This window comes from Triturus cristatus, chromosome 4_1 (assembly GCF_964204655.1).
Source record: "Triturus cristatus chromosome 4_1, aTriCri1.1, whole genome shotgun sequence".
Lineage (NCBI taxonomy): Eukaryota > Metazoa > Chordata > Amphibia > Caudata > Salamandridae > Triturus > Triturus cristatus.
Window position 1 is genome coordinate 47,077,055 of NC_140585.1, and position 14,230 is coordinate 47,091,284.

Consider the following 14,230-nt stretch of genomic DNA (forward strand, 5'->3'; position numbering starts at 1 on the left):
CCAAAGAGGTCTTTTAAGAACTGTGGCCTCCTAAGACCAAATTGGAACATTAGAACAAGTAACTGGAACCGTGTTTAAAGTCTAAAGACTGTAACTGAAGCCTGCTTAAAGAATCTATATAAAGAGCTTTATTTTTACAAATATAGTCTGGTGCCTCTGTGTGGTGGGTTGGTGATTATTGTGGGACATTGCAAGTGCTTAACCATATGTGCTCTAGGGATTAGCCTGACTGCTCGCGCCACACTACCTAGAGGGTGAGCAGGGGTTGTCTGCTGAGAGCAATCCTTTGCCCTGACTTAGAGGAGAGGGTCCCTGCTTGTCGCAAGTGCATACCTGCGCCAACCAGAGATCCCCGATTCTAACATTGGTGGCAGCGGTGGGATCACGGATTTGCATTTGTAGTGTCTGTACAGTGATTATTGACCATTGCACAGTGAGTACAGTCCAGTAGCTTGAGCCACAGACTTTAAATTTTTGCTTTTCAAAAAAAGAAGATCCCTTGTGTTTGAAGTCATGCCTGGCTCAAACAGCATAGAGAGAGCAGCATCTGAAACCTCTGAAGTAGGAGAGCTAGAATGGGATGAGTCAAAACAGCTACAAGAAATCCGAACTCAAGTACTTCTGCAGGAAGTTTAAGGTTCCACATGTAGGATGCAGGATCAAACCAGATCTCTACAGGGCGCTGAAAGCATGGATTGAATCAAGGGATGCACCTGAGGAGGTTGTACCAGTGGAACCAGCAGAGAGCGTTCATAGCTTTGGCAGAGGCCTATCGCCAGAGGACAAGCCACCAGGGATCATGAAATGAAGTTGTCAGAGCTGAAATTAAATGGCCAATTGGAGCTAGAAAGCAAAAAGCTGGCTCTGGAAGAAAAGAAAATGCAAATGGAGCATGACTTGATAATGAGAAAATTTGATATGGAGCTCGAGAGGCTTGAGGCCATGAGTGTCTCAGCCCAGCAACAAGAAATGTGTGTAGCTCAGAAATTGAGATTTGCTGAGTGGGAAGAAGGAATCCAGCTCAGATGATGGCAGCAATATTGAATTTTCTAGTGCTGAGAGAGTAGTACACACACCCAGAGATATGGCACCTGACTTGAAGGAGGGGGTTAAGTTACACCAGGAGGTTCAAGGATATGAGGTAGCTCCAGTGGTGCGCAGTGTTCCTGAGGTAAATTGGGAAACTGGCACAGGGGTTCATAGTCCTAGTGGTGGGAGGGAGAGGGATTCCCCCATGGTTGAGATCCTGGTGTGTGAATGTGAAGACCGCCCAGAAGAGTGTGGGTTTTGTGACAGAGACAGTCAGATACTGTCTTGCCAGTCTCAGGAGAGTGGTGTTGAGTACGTGTGTGAGGCACTGGATGGTGAGGTGAAGGATAGTTTGGTTAACCCTGCTAGGGGGCTGTGTGATCCAATTGTGGGAGAGCATATTGTAAGTCCCTGTTTTCCAGAGCTATGCCAACACCTGTGGGAGAGTGAGTTCTCTGACCGCAGGGAGGTCACATTGGAGGCCGACCTTTTGGTGGAGTCCAGAGGGTCTGGAAAGGCATTGGGGAGTGATCCCACGAGGAGTGGTTCAGGCATCTTCAAACCCAGTGTGGTGGAAGTGGCTCAGAGTAGCCCAACTAGGTCCTGTAGTAGTGAGAGGGGTGTAGGGCCTCACGTCCTGTCTTTAAGGGGAAGGAGTGAGAATGGGTTATGTCCCAGTAGTGCCCAACCTCAGTGTCAGAGCTTGGATGGTTCTTTAAGGGAACACCAGGTGGGGAGCCTAGTCTGTCCTGAGGGGCTGCCCGTTGTGTGGGATCCCCTAGTGTCTGGTGAACAGGGAGTGTCTGTAAGCAGGCCTCCCTCAGTTCTGGTGTCTGGCAGTACCGCTCCAGTTAGGAGGGTTCAGAAGTCCAGATTGAGGGGTGAGAGGGGGAAAGAGTCCCCAGTGGGAGAACCAGTGGGTCAGGGGCCAGCCAGAAGGGCTGCGGCACCAGTGAATGACCATGGTGACACCACTTCTGTCCTGGGGGATCTTCGTGCACTGTCAGATGGACAGGGGTCGGGAGATCTGCGCCAGGCAGACTGTCACACGACACATGAGTTATGTGTCACCCTCAGGGGGGGCATGCGTGCTCCCCGGGAAGTCCTGGTGCGCCAGGCGAGCGTTCAACCGCATGGGTTGGTCCCAGGGTTGGGAAGCCAGGTTCAGGGGTTATCTGACCTGGAGGGTGGGACAACTGTAATCTGTGTCCTGACCCATGTTGCTTCTAGGGGTACCACTCCAGTTGGGAGGGTACAGCCATCTGGAAGGGGGTGCAGGGGGAGGGAGTCCTCGCCTCTGACCCCAGCTCAACTGAAGGGTTTAGACCCTAGGTTGGAGGGCCAGGTTCAGGGTGCCCCCCCCTGACCTGGACGCCCAGTTGCAGGATAGAACCCCTGATCTGGTGGGTGAATTGCGTAGGACACCTGCCACAGGTGCCCTGGCAATTCGGGAAGGGGGTACCATTCCAGGTGGGAGGGTACAGAGCCCCAAGGAGGAGGACCGGGTGTGAGAGAGGCCACCCCAGTCTTTGGTCCAGCTGCCGGGTACAGGCCTGGGGCTGGTGGGTCAGTGCCAGGATGTCATACCTGACCTGACAGGAGGGAGAATGGACAAAGGTTGCCAAGCACCTGGGGCTACTGCTCCCCGCTCCCAGGCGCCACAGAGGTTTGAGAGTCCTGAGAGGCATAAGGCCTGGGTCTCATCCCTGACTACTGTCAGTGGCCACTGCGGCATTTTGCTATCTGTCTGTTGGGACACACCTATGAGCCAGTTAAGGTTAGGTGCTGCACAGGTGGTGTCCACCGGTAAGGAGAGGGGTTCCCCATGTATTGGCTTGGTGGACCCTGAGGGTATGGACAGAGGGATTTCAATAGGTTCAGATTGGTGTAGGACTGGAGTCTGCCCCTGCAGTTGCGGGCCAGGTCCTTGTTCTATCGCCCGAAGCAGGGAAGCCCATCAAGGTAGTGATTGGTCTACCCTGCGTTTTGGCTGGAAGGGGGTTGTGTTGGACCTGACCCTTCCTGCAGGGTCATCCCTGAACTTTTTGCCTTCCTCCTGTATTTTTTCTGACCTGTTGTTGGCTGTTTTATGACTCTGGGCACCTTACCACTGCTGACCAGCGCTAAGGTGCATGTGCTCTCCCTATTATAAAGTGTATACATTGATTGGTTTCCATGTTTGGCTTATTTGGTTTACTATCAGCCCCTAGTAAAGTGCACCAGGAGTGCCAGGGCTTGTAAATCCAAATGTTGCTGGTGGGCTTGCAGCACTAGTTGTGCCACCCACAGAAACGGCCTAGTAAAATGTGTCTAGGGTCTGCCACTGCAGAACCTGCGCGCGGTCTGGTACTGGGATGCTGACTGCGCAAGTGCACCTACTTGCCAGTCCCTAATCCTTCCCTTAACTACATATTAGTCACCCCTATGGTAGGCCCAAGGACAGGGTGCATTGTAAGCATAAGGTAGGACATGCCCTGATGTGTGTGGCATGTCCTAATAGTGAATTACAGCCATTTTCGTTTTTCACTATTGGAAGGATACCTGCTCTCCATAGGCCAGAATGGGCTGATGGAATTATTACACTCTATAATCCCAGCGGACTCAGAGAGCATGGTAGAAAGTCAAGTTTAGTATGCCTGAACTCAGAATAATAAAATACTTCTTTTAGTAAAGTTTATTTTAATATCCTGTGTTTGTAAATACTACTTTTAGAAAGTTAGTATTTACTTGCCTAACCATTTCAGTCCGCCTCTGCTGTGTGTGTGTGCTGCCTAGTTTCAGTGAGAGGCAGGGCTGGGGAATTCCAGGAGACTGGCTGGGGAGGAGTACACCTTGACTCTGAATAGGGCTGTGCTCTGCCACCACAATGCTGGCTCCACCCCCTGTGGAGTGTCTGATGTCTCTGCCCTGTGCACTGAGAGGAAAGAGCAGAGTCACCACAACAAAGTGCTCCAAAACCGGACTGAGCCAGGCACAGGCCCCCTGGCCACAAAGAACAAAAGAAACTGAGTATAAAAGAAGGAGCCCTGCTCCTAAGAAATAATTTCCTGTTGACGCCAAGAAGAAACTCTGCCTGAAGAGAAGGACCTGGGAAAGCTACATGGAGGACTACTGTCTCTAGCCTAAGAGACTGGCCTGTGGTTGGTGCCTTGCTGCAAGAAGGAGAGAGAAAGAAAAGACTTAAAGACTTTTCGTTCACTTGTGCATCTGAAACAATCTCCAAGGGCTTGCTTGTGAGCTTGCCTCCTGAACTGCGCCCCAGGAACAGTGGGCGCTACCCCTCCCTGGAAGAAGGGAACTGCTGCTGGTGAATTCCCTCCTTCAGCGCTGACTCCGGAGACCTGAGTGCGACGGGGACGCTGTCCTGCACTCTGAGAACCTGTGCGTCCTCATCCCGCCGAGCAAAGTGACCTCTGGACGACCGTGCCGCAGTTAGCACCGTAACGGCCTGCCCCGCCTGGCCGGAGCACCGCAAACTGCTGCCCCCCTCGAGCCGGAGCTCGCAACGCAAGAACGGACCGTCCGGTCCAAGCAACAAGCATCTGTGGCCCCCGAGCCGTAGAGCCCACCGTAAAGACCGCCTGCACCTGAGTTCGCCTCTCCTGGACGACACCCTGTTGGCAGCGCCTCGCCGCTGGATTCACCCCAAGCCACCGCCCCCGCCTTCTTCAGCATCGCGACGGACGTCAAAGTTAAGAGGCGCCCCACAACGCATCGCTGCCCTCTGAGAAGCAGGACCGCACCGCGACGTGGGACGCCCCCCTCTACAACTGCTGCGTCGCCTCGAACCCCCAAGAAGAAACAAGGTACTGTGCGCTTTCAAAAACACCAGCGTACCTGTAGCGTACGGCTGTAGCGTAGTCGAACTGTACGCATCCGAGATCCAAGCATACCTGCAGCGTACAGCTGCAGCGTAGAGAACTGTGCGCGTTCTGACCCCCAGCGTACAGGCAGCGTACGGCTGCATCACAGAGAACTGTACGCACCATCGTAGGCCAACCGTACGGCCCGTACTGCCTTAAGATCGTCGGCCCCGTACGCTTGCTCCCGCGGGAAGCGGGAGCTATAGCGGGGATCGTCCCGAAGAGCGGTACGACGCGTACCAAGAGCGGTACGACGCGTACGAAGAGCGCTACGACGCGCACAGACCCCAAAGAGGTGCAGGCAGCACCCAGCCTTGAATTTTTAAGAACTGTGGCCTCCTAAGACCAAATTGGAACATTAGAACAAGTAACTGGAACCGTGTTTAAAGTCTAAAGACTGTAACTGAAGCCTGATTAAACAATCCATATAAAGAGCTTTATTTTTACAAATACAGTCTGGTGCCTCTGTGTGGTGGGTTGGTGATTATTGTGGGACATTGCAAGTGCTTAACCATATGTGCTCTAGATATTAGCCTGACTGCTCGCGCCACACTACCTAGAGGGTGAGCAGGGGTTGTCTGCTGAGAGCAATCCTTTGCCCTGACTTAGAGGAGAGGGTCCTTGCTTGTCGCAAGTGCATACCTGCGCCAACCAGAGACCCCCGATTCTAACAGGGGTCCCGTAGCGGGCCCCCCTCCAGCAGGGGCACTCAAGTTGGCCTAAAGCTTGCGTTCACGCGAGCGTGAACTTGCACAGCTGCCAGCTTTCAGCGCCCGAGGCGCCCACTGGAGCGTGATTACTTTCACTTTTGGCGGTGCCGTGCGTGCACCACTCGCGTGTTAGCGGTGCGCGCGCACCCCTGCTTTCACTTTTGCTGTCTTTTTTTTTACTACTCGCTCTTCAAATGTAAAGCACCTTGAAGAGATCTTGTTATTTTTTATTTTGAGCGCTCACATAGTCACACTTGGCTCTAGGAGTAGCTCACCTTCTATCCAACGTGTAGTGCCTAAGAATAGTTCACTTCCCGCTGCTGTGGTGTGTACGTGTTCTCACAGTTGCAAGAGGAGTTGAAAATGCTAAATGCGGCCACCTCTTTACACAAAAGGGCACCGTTGTTGCAGTGACAGACCCTGGTGGCAGGCAGGGTGAAAACAGTGACCAATGAAATCTGTACCCGTTTCAGTCTACCAATGTGAATAACTGAGCACAACCAGCGCACACCTTTACCACCGGCTTTAGTCTGACAGACGAGCTCATTACGCACACAAATACCGTGCCTAAAATGGGCACTTACACACTTTGCGCAATATAGACCATGTGTTTTTTTGCCAGACTTACTCAGATACATAAACTCGCCCAACATGCCTTGCTCATTTTTTGAGCCAGGGTGCTTTGCGTCGTTTTTTACATGTGACCCTATTCTGTTCTCACCGTCGCGTGATTTTCCTCCTCTTCAAACAGTCTGCAATATTTAACACCACACACACCTTGGAGGGTCTCTCTGGCATAGTTGAGGCGCTCAGAAGTAGTGGCACTTCAGCAATGCTTGACAGTCACAATGTATAAGTAAAGCACATGCAACAGTAAGAATGATGCAACTGTTTAAACTAACTCCAATGGGAATTAACATTTTAGCTCGTCTTTTGTAGATTAAACCTTTAACCTACTTTTCCCCCTTGAAGGTGCAGTTAAGCTATAACCACTCGTCCACGTGCTCGCTGCAGGAGACAACTAGCAATGAGGAGATGACGAGTTTTTCCCCTTTAGGACCCGTGAAAGTCGGATCCGAGAGTTAAAGCTGCTTGGGATATATCACGCTCATCTGGGCTTTAAGTCGGGTGAAAAAACTGGGGGGTCTCTCAAAGGGGCGTGGCCGATGTAATTAAGGGCGTGGCTTAAAAACTTGTAAGCTATAAATCTGTGCTTAGCAGAGTGTGCCGCCCGACTTGTATTTTGCTGTTGCTGTCATAGCATCCAGATATATGATAAAACAAGTAACATCATACCTACAACAAGTTAGGACTATTGGCTTTGTCAATGTAAGTAAGTAATGTTTATTATTTAGTTAATTAAAACCATAATAATCTAAAACAGGTAGCAAAAGCACAAAATTACACTGAAGAGTTAAAAACAGCAATTTAGTATAAAATCGTTTTATTTTTTAAAAATTCAAGCAGAAAATTAAACATCATTTGTCCAACTTCTGACCCTTTTTAGCAATGCTTTTTGAAGGCTTTAAGAAATTTGATCAGTCTACTATGCAATGGAGGGTCTGAGGGGCTTAGGCATGCCATTATTGCGGCTCTACAGGATCTAATTCTTCTTTCATTGAAACTTGTCTTTAGAAAGATTACACGTTCAACCCGCAATTTTTTACATGTGCAGATTATATGAATAAAGTCTTCTTTATAATGATTGCACAGCCGGCACGATATAGGGCCTGTGTGCCGCCAAGCTGGCTGCTCAGCCTGAGATGGTAATGATCCAAAACGCAGTGCCATAAGTTGTTTTTTTATGTTAATTGAGTAAGTTTCACATAAATAAGCTGCCGGTGCGAGGGACTTATAGTGGTTTATCACCATCCAAGCATGCGACCTTGATCTTAGAATATTTTTGTCCAATAGCAATGAATGAGTTTTTGAAGCTTTATTTACGACTTGTTTGAACGATTGGTATGGTAAGTTTTTGTTCCATATTTCCGTCGTACATGTGACCGAAAGGGGTTTACAAAGGTATTGATTAAAAGGAGAAGATGTATCTTGATTAAGTTCAGTCCAGATGGCCTTGTTGATTTTTGATTTTACAGCATTTAGCTTAAAGCGGTACCAGGTTTTCACCGTCTCATACCTTCTGCCAACGACTTCATTTATGAGACCGAATTCCAGCCGGACCTGAGCTGGGGAAGCTGACCTTGGAATCTGGAATACTTTTTTGTATATGGAAGCTATTAGTTGGTTTAGGAGCTTTGTCAATGGTTGTTAGTTGCATAAGATAAATAAGCAGCAGCTATGGCTTGTATACAATGTTGAAAAAGCTTACACTTAAAGCCCTGGTGACACCACGACAATTTCCTGAGTTTCAAAAAGAGAAGGAAATCCAGAGAGAAAATGAGTCTCTTTCCCCTACAAGGGTCACCGGCATGACGTCATGTCGTAACTTTGCCACTAGTAAGACGTGAGCCAGTGCACATCGATGTGCCAGCTGTCACTGCAGTCTGGAAAAAACGGACCGCCTGTGCCAGGGCGCAAAACAGAGCCCGATAGAGACCCGTTTCGAGGCCTCCTTTAAACAAGCATTGGCATAGCCAATAGGTCTCGCCTTTGGAACCTTATAAGTGTTTAGTTATCCAGCACAATATCCTTGGTGCAACCACATCAACTGTTGCATGGCTAAAAACGTATAAGGTCCCAAAGGCGAGACCCATTGGCTATGCCAATGCTTGGTTTTTTTGGGCGGCCGCAAACGGGAGGTACTTCTGTTTGCGGCCGCAAAAAAGGGTCGTACATCTGGCCCCAAAATGCCTTCTGGACAAGCACCCCTTGCTCTACAAAAACAGGTATTAAGCGAGATACTTGAACGGCCTTGTGAAATTCAAGCACAAACATTAGAATCCAGTGTCATTCACCCAAAACAACAAAGGTAGGAGTGTGAGTTTCCAGGTGGCAACAGCGAACTCGGAGCTGGAATGCCACTTCCTCAACTAGCGCCAAGTAGACGGCCAACCCGTGCTCCTAGAAGAAACGAAGGTGTGGCCCTGGGTAACGTGACGTGACTGCTGCTCGCCGCGTGCACTGAAGTAAAGCGCTGCGACGCCTTCTGGTCGGGTTCTCGCTATATAAAAATGCAACAATAACAAGTAGCTCAGCGAGTTAATTTCACGTTGCTGTGGTTTGCTTGTGATCAGCACATTCAAATCCCAGCTAGACTGACTCAGACTTTCATCTTTTCAACACTGATAACATGATCACCAATTTGGTTTTGGTGACAACAACAGTATATCCAAATGTTCTATGTAAGGCAGAGGCACTATATAACAGACTGGTAAAATTGTTCAGCGACAACAAACCTGCGGGTCATTCTCTAATCCTTGCCCTCACTCTTTAACAAACGTGAGAGCAAGAGGCAAACACGCCTGTGACCTCTAGGGGGCAGTGCAGGGGTTTGCAGGCAGCGGTCTGTGGGGCACGCGCACTATCACTCCTACAGTAGGAGGCTGGCTGCACGTGCTCCCAGGACAGGGCACGCGCAGTGTCACTACTGTCTCCTGCAGTAGGAGGCTGCACGTGCTCCCAGGACAGGGCCTCCTCTGCAAAGCCCTGCGAGGACATAGAAAAGCGTTCAACTCGATCTATACAGAAAGTTGTTTTAGGCGCTATAAGAAGGCCTACACTTCACAGCATAAGTGGCCATAAGTTGGACTGACCGATGCCAAGCCTGGTGCCCCGGGGTCGAATGGCAGCTGTGGGTGGGTGGGCACAGGTGGGCTAGGGAGTCATCCCACATACTGCATTTAAGTCGGGAATCCCTAAACCCTCCCTGGAAGGCCAGGCTGGCTTCTATATGTCTACGGCACTAAAGCACATGCCAGGGCCGCCTTGAATCCCATGCCAGCCTGGTGGGCGCCCCTGCGCGGTCACAGGTGCAGCAATGTTACCATTCTCCAATATTCACAAATACCTCGTGAGTAGAGCGGCTCAAGTCTCCACCATCACGGGCCTTTCTTCCTTTTCAAGATCTGGACACGTGTGATCTTCTGCACGTGCGCTCTCCTGGAGACGAGCGCTGCGCACGCTTCCCTTCAGGGCGCTAGCTGCCACTACTTTAAGTACTAAGAAATGTACATATGAGGCGCACGGCTCGAAGGGAACCTGTTATTCACACTTCTCTCAGGGGAGTTTGGGAGAGCCAGCGCTGGGCTGGATGCGGCCTCGGGTGACCTCTGCTTCGGGCGGGCCGCCCTCTACCGGGCACTGGGCCAGTAGAGCTGGGCTATTGGCCGAGGTCTGGCTGCCTGGAGCTGTGGGAAGGAGGAGGAGGAATGGGGCCTTCTGTTATCAAGACTCTAGCGCCCTCCTGCGTCAGACTCTGGTAGTGACGCTGTATCAGCATGTATTAGTCACTGCCACTATCTCCCTCACTGGGTCACTGCCTGCTCACCTCTCAGTGCCACACTGCCTGCAACCCTTCTGCCAGTGCCCCTTCTCCCGGTGCCACACTGCCTGCAACCCTCTCCCAGTGCTACACTGCCTGCAAACCTTCCCCCAGTGCCACACTGCCTGCAACCCTTCTCCCGGTGCCGAGCTGCCTGCAAGGCTCTCCCAGTGCCTCAGTGCCTGCAACCCTCTCCCAGCTGCCTGCAACCCTTCTCCCGGTGCCACACTGCCTTCAACCCTTCTCCCGGTGCCACACTGCCTGCAAGCCTCTCCCAGTGCCACACTGCCTACAACCCTCTCCTAACGCCACACTGCCTGCAACCCTTCTCCCGGTGCCACACTGCCTTCAACCCTTCTCCCGGTGCCACACTGCCTGCAACCGTTCTCCCGGTGCCACACTGCCTACAACCCTCTCCTAACGCCACACTGCCTGCAACCCTTCACCCGGTGCCACACTGCCTGCAAGCCTCTCCCGGTGCCACACTGCCTGCAACCCTTCTCCCGGTGCCGAGCTTCCTGCAAGGCTCTCCTAGTGCCTCAGTGCCTGCAACCCTCTCCCAGCTGCCTGCAACCCTTCTCCCGGTGCCGAGCTGCCTGCAAGGCTCTCCTAGTGCCTCAGTGCCTGCAACCCTCTCCCAGCTGCCTGCAACCATTCTCCCGGTGCCACACTGCCTTCAACCCTTCTCCCGGTGCCACACTGCATGCAACCCTCTCCCAGTGCCACACTGCCTGCAACCCTTCTCCCAGTGCCACACTGCCTGCAACCCTCTCCTACCGCCACTCTGCCTGCAACCCTTCTCCTGGTGCCACACTGCCTGCAACCCTTCTCCCAGTGCCAAACTGCCTGCAACCCTTCCCCCGGTGCCACACTACCTGCAACCCTTTTCCCGGTGCCACACTGCCTGCAACCCTTCTCCCAGTGCCACACTGTCTGCAACCCTTCTCCCGGTGCCACACTGCCTGCTCCTCTCTCCCAGTGCCACACTGCCTGCAACCCTCTCCCAGTGCCACACTGCCTGCAACCCTCTCCCAGTGCCGCACTGCCTGCAACCCTTCTCCCGGTGCCACACTGCCTGCAAGCCTCTCCCAGTGCCACACTGCCTGCAAGCCTCTCCCAGTGCCACACTGCCTGCAAGCCTCTCCCAGTGCCACACTGCCTGCAACCCTCTCCTGGTGCCACACTGCTGCCTGCAACCCTTCTCCTAGTGCATCACTGCCTGCAACCCTTTTCCCGGTGCCACACTGCCTGCAACCCTTCTCTCGGTGCCACGCTGCCTGCAACCCGTCTCCCAGTGCCACTCTGCTGCCTGCAACCCTTCTCCTGGTGCCACACTGCTGCCTGCAACCTTTCTCCCGGTGCCACAGTGCTGCCTGCAACCCTACTCCCGGTGCCACACTGCCTGCAAGCCTTCTCCTGGTGCTGCACTGCCTGCAACCCTTCTCCCGGTGCCGCACTGCCTGCAACCCTTCTCCCGGTGCCACACTGCCTGCAAACCTTCTCCCGGTTCCACACTGCCTGCAACCCTTCTCCCGGTGCCACACAGCCTGCAAGCCTCTCCCTTTGCCACACTGCCTGCAACCCTTCTCCCGGTGCCACACTGCTGCCTGCAACCCTTCTCCCGGTGCCACACTGCCTGCAACCCTCTCCCGGTGCCACACTGCCTGCAACCCTCTCCCGGTACTACACTGCCTGCAACCCTCTCCCAGTGCCACACGGCCTGCAACCCTCTCCAAGTGCCACACTTCCTGCAACCCTTCTCCAGGTGCCACACTGCTGCCTGCAACCCTTTTCCCGGTGCCACACTGCTGCCTGCAACTCTCTCCCAGTACTACACTGCATGCAACCCTTCTCCAGGTGCCACACTGCTGCCAGCAATCCTTCTCCCATTTCCACACTGCCTGAAACCTTTCTCCCAGTGCCACACTGCCTGCAACCCTTCTCCCGGTGCCACACTGCCTGAAACCTTTCTCCCAGTGCCACACTGCCTGCAACCCTTCTCCCGGTGCCACACTGCCTGCAACCCTCCGCCAGTGCTACACTGCCTGCAACCCTCTCCCAGTACCACACTGCCTGCAACCCTCTCCCAGTGCCACACTGTCTGCAACCCTTCTCCCAGTGCCACACTGCCTGCAACCCTTCTCCCAGTGCCACACTGTTGCCTGCAACCCTTCTCCCGGTGCCACACTGGTGCCTGCAACCCTTCTCCTGGTGCCACACTGCTGCCTGCAACCCTTCTCCCGGTGCCACCCTGCCTGCAACCCTTTTTCCAGTGCCGCACTGCCTGCAACCCTTCTCCCAGTGCCACACTGCCTGCAACGCTTCTCCCAGTGCCACACTTCCTGCAAGCCTCTCCCAGTGCCTGACTGCCTTCAAGCCTCTCCCAGTGCCACCCTTCTCCCGGTGCCACACTGCCTGCAAGCCTCTCCTAGTGCCACACTGCCTGCAATCCTCTCCCAGTGCCACACTGCCTGCAATCCTCTCCCAGTGCCACACTGCCTGCAACCCTCTCCCAGTGCCACACTGCCTGCAAGCCTCTCCTAGTGGCACACTGCCTTCAAGCCTCTCCCGGTGCCACCCTTCTCCCGGTGCCACGCTGCCTGCAACCCTCTCCCAGTGCCACACTGCCTGCAAGCCTCTCCTAGTGCCACACTGCCTGCAAGCCTCTCTCAGTGCCACACTGCCTGCAACCCTCTCCCAGTGCCACACTGCCTGCAATCCTCTCCCAGTGCCACACTGGCTGCAACCCTCTCCCAGTGCGACACTGCCTGCAAGCCTCACCCATATGTCTGCAAGCCTCTCCCACGTTTAAGAAAATCTCGACTATTGACTACATTTTCTTGTCAAGTGGCTTGATCCACTACCTGCAGAGCTTTTACATCGTAAATCACACCGAAAGTGATCATAATCCTCTGGTTGCAAGCTTCAAATTAAACTAGCCGATAGCTGACACAGGTCAAGACCAAGGTCATCCAACGGGAGAAGAACAAATGAACCTGGTAAAACGAATCAAGTACCACCCTTATCATTCATCCCAGGTTGCCAAATGGCTCGATGACTTGAGATCCTGTCTTCAGGATCACCCAAGCAATCTTCTTCTAACAAACTGGGGCCAAATGACCAGAGAGCTGGGAGTCTCTTTCCAGAAGACCAGAGAGGGGAGACAGCTTTGCCAGGTTCAAAGTGGCCCCTCAAAGAGATTCCAACGGCTAACAAGTTTCCCAAACAAACTGCTGGGGCAGCGGTGCATCACACTTACGCAAAGGAATCTGAGGAAGAAAACTCACCAGTTCAAACCTAACGCAACACCTGGAAACCATCCCTTGATCCAACCTATGAATGGGATGGATTGGAAGGGGTAGTACTTAAAAGACTTTTATCCCTCCCCCAAGGTACCATGGTTCAGGACATAAGGAGAGAATGCAATCTGGTTTCTTGGAACATGGCGGCCTCTACTCGGGCTCTAAGATATTTTAACACATTGTTGGAGGATGGTGAGATGGTTAAAGTCTCAAAATTGTGTTGGGAAGAGATCCAAAGCAGTGGAAGGATGTGGGCAAAGGCCGTAAGAACCAGAATAATTGCACATAGGAACCTCCATTTAAATAGTGGCACAGTCACATCTTGGCTCCCGTTTCCAGGCAAACGAGCACTGAGGGAATCTGCTGCTACGGCGTCTGAATTGATCGACCTAGGGGCATATTCTCAAGAACGTGTGATACTACCGCAAAATTAGCTTAACGCAACTCTTCACATCGCAGTCTATCGCGGGAAAAGAATGCTGTGTTAACGTGGTATTCTCAACACGGCGGTACCATGCGATAGTCCCACGATAACACGTCAAATGACCGTGTAAAAATTTACGTGACGCCAAAAAAAGTGAAACGCGAAAATAGTAGCGATGAGGCCAATCGCGATACAAAAATCATCGCTAACCAGCGATAGGCCGGCAATTCCCACGCGTCATGCGTGAAAATGCACCATAAAAGCAGAGTAAAAAAAACGGTGAGATGACAATGTACGAGCACAACCCCACATCCGTGACGTAGAACAACTGACCATTGTCCCGCATCAAATAGGCATCTCCTCACAGTCACAATGTACATTGACATGCAGTCTGCATGTAAACAGCGCCAATGCTGAAACATGCATGGTACACACTGCAAAACCGCATCTCCCCTTCACAT

The 14,230-nt window shown here is 52.5% G+C and overlaps 1 protein-coding gene across 2 annotated transcripts in view; it reads right to left on the reverse strand.

Annotated features, from left to right (window-relative positions):
- LOC146839441 (transmembrane protein 176B-like) overlaps positions 1-9,785 on the reverse strand; it is a 112,302-nt gene extending 102,517 nt beyond the window's left edge. The window contains exon 1 of one of the 2 annotated variants that reach the window (XM_085651491.1): positions 9,570-9,785. The gene's annotated coding sequence lies outside the window, so the exon portion shown is untranslated. The remainder of the gene's footprint in view (positions 1-9,569) is intronic. The other variant, XM_085651492.1, reaches the window with a different exon arrangement.
- Positions 9,786-14,230: the final 4,445 nt, after the last annotated feature.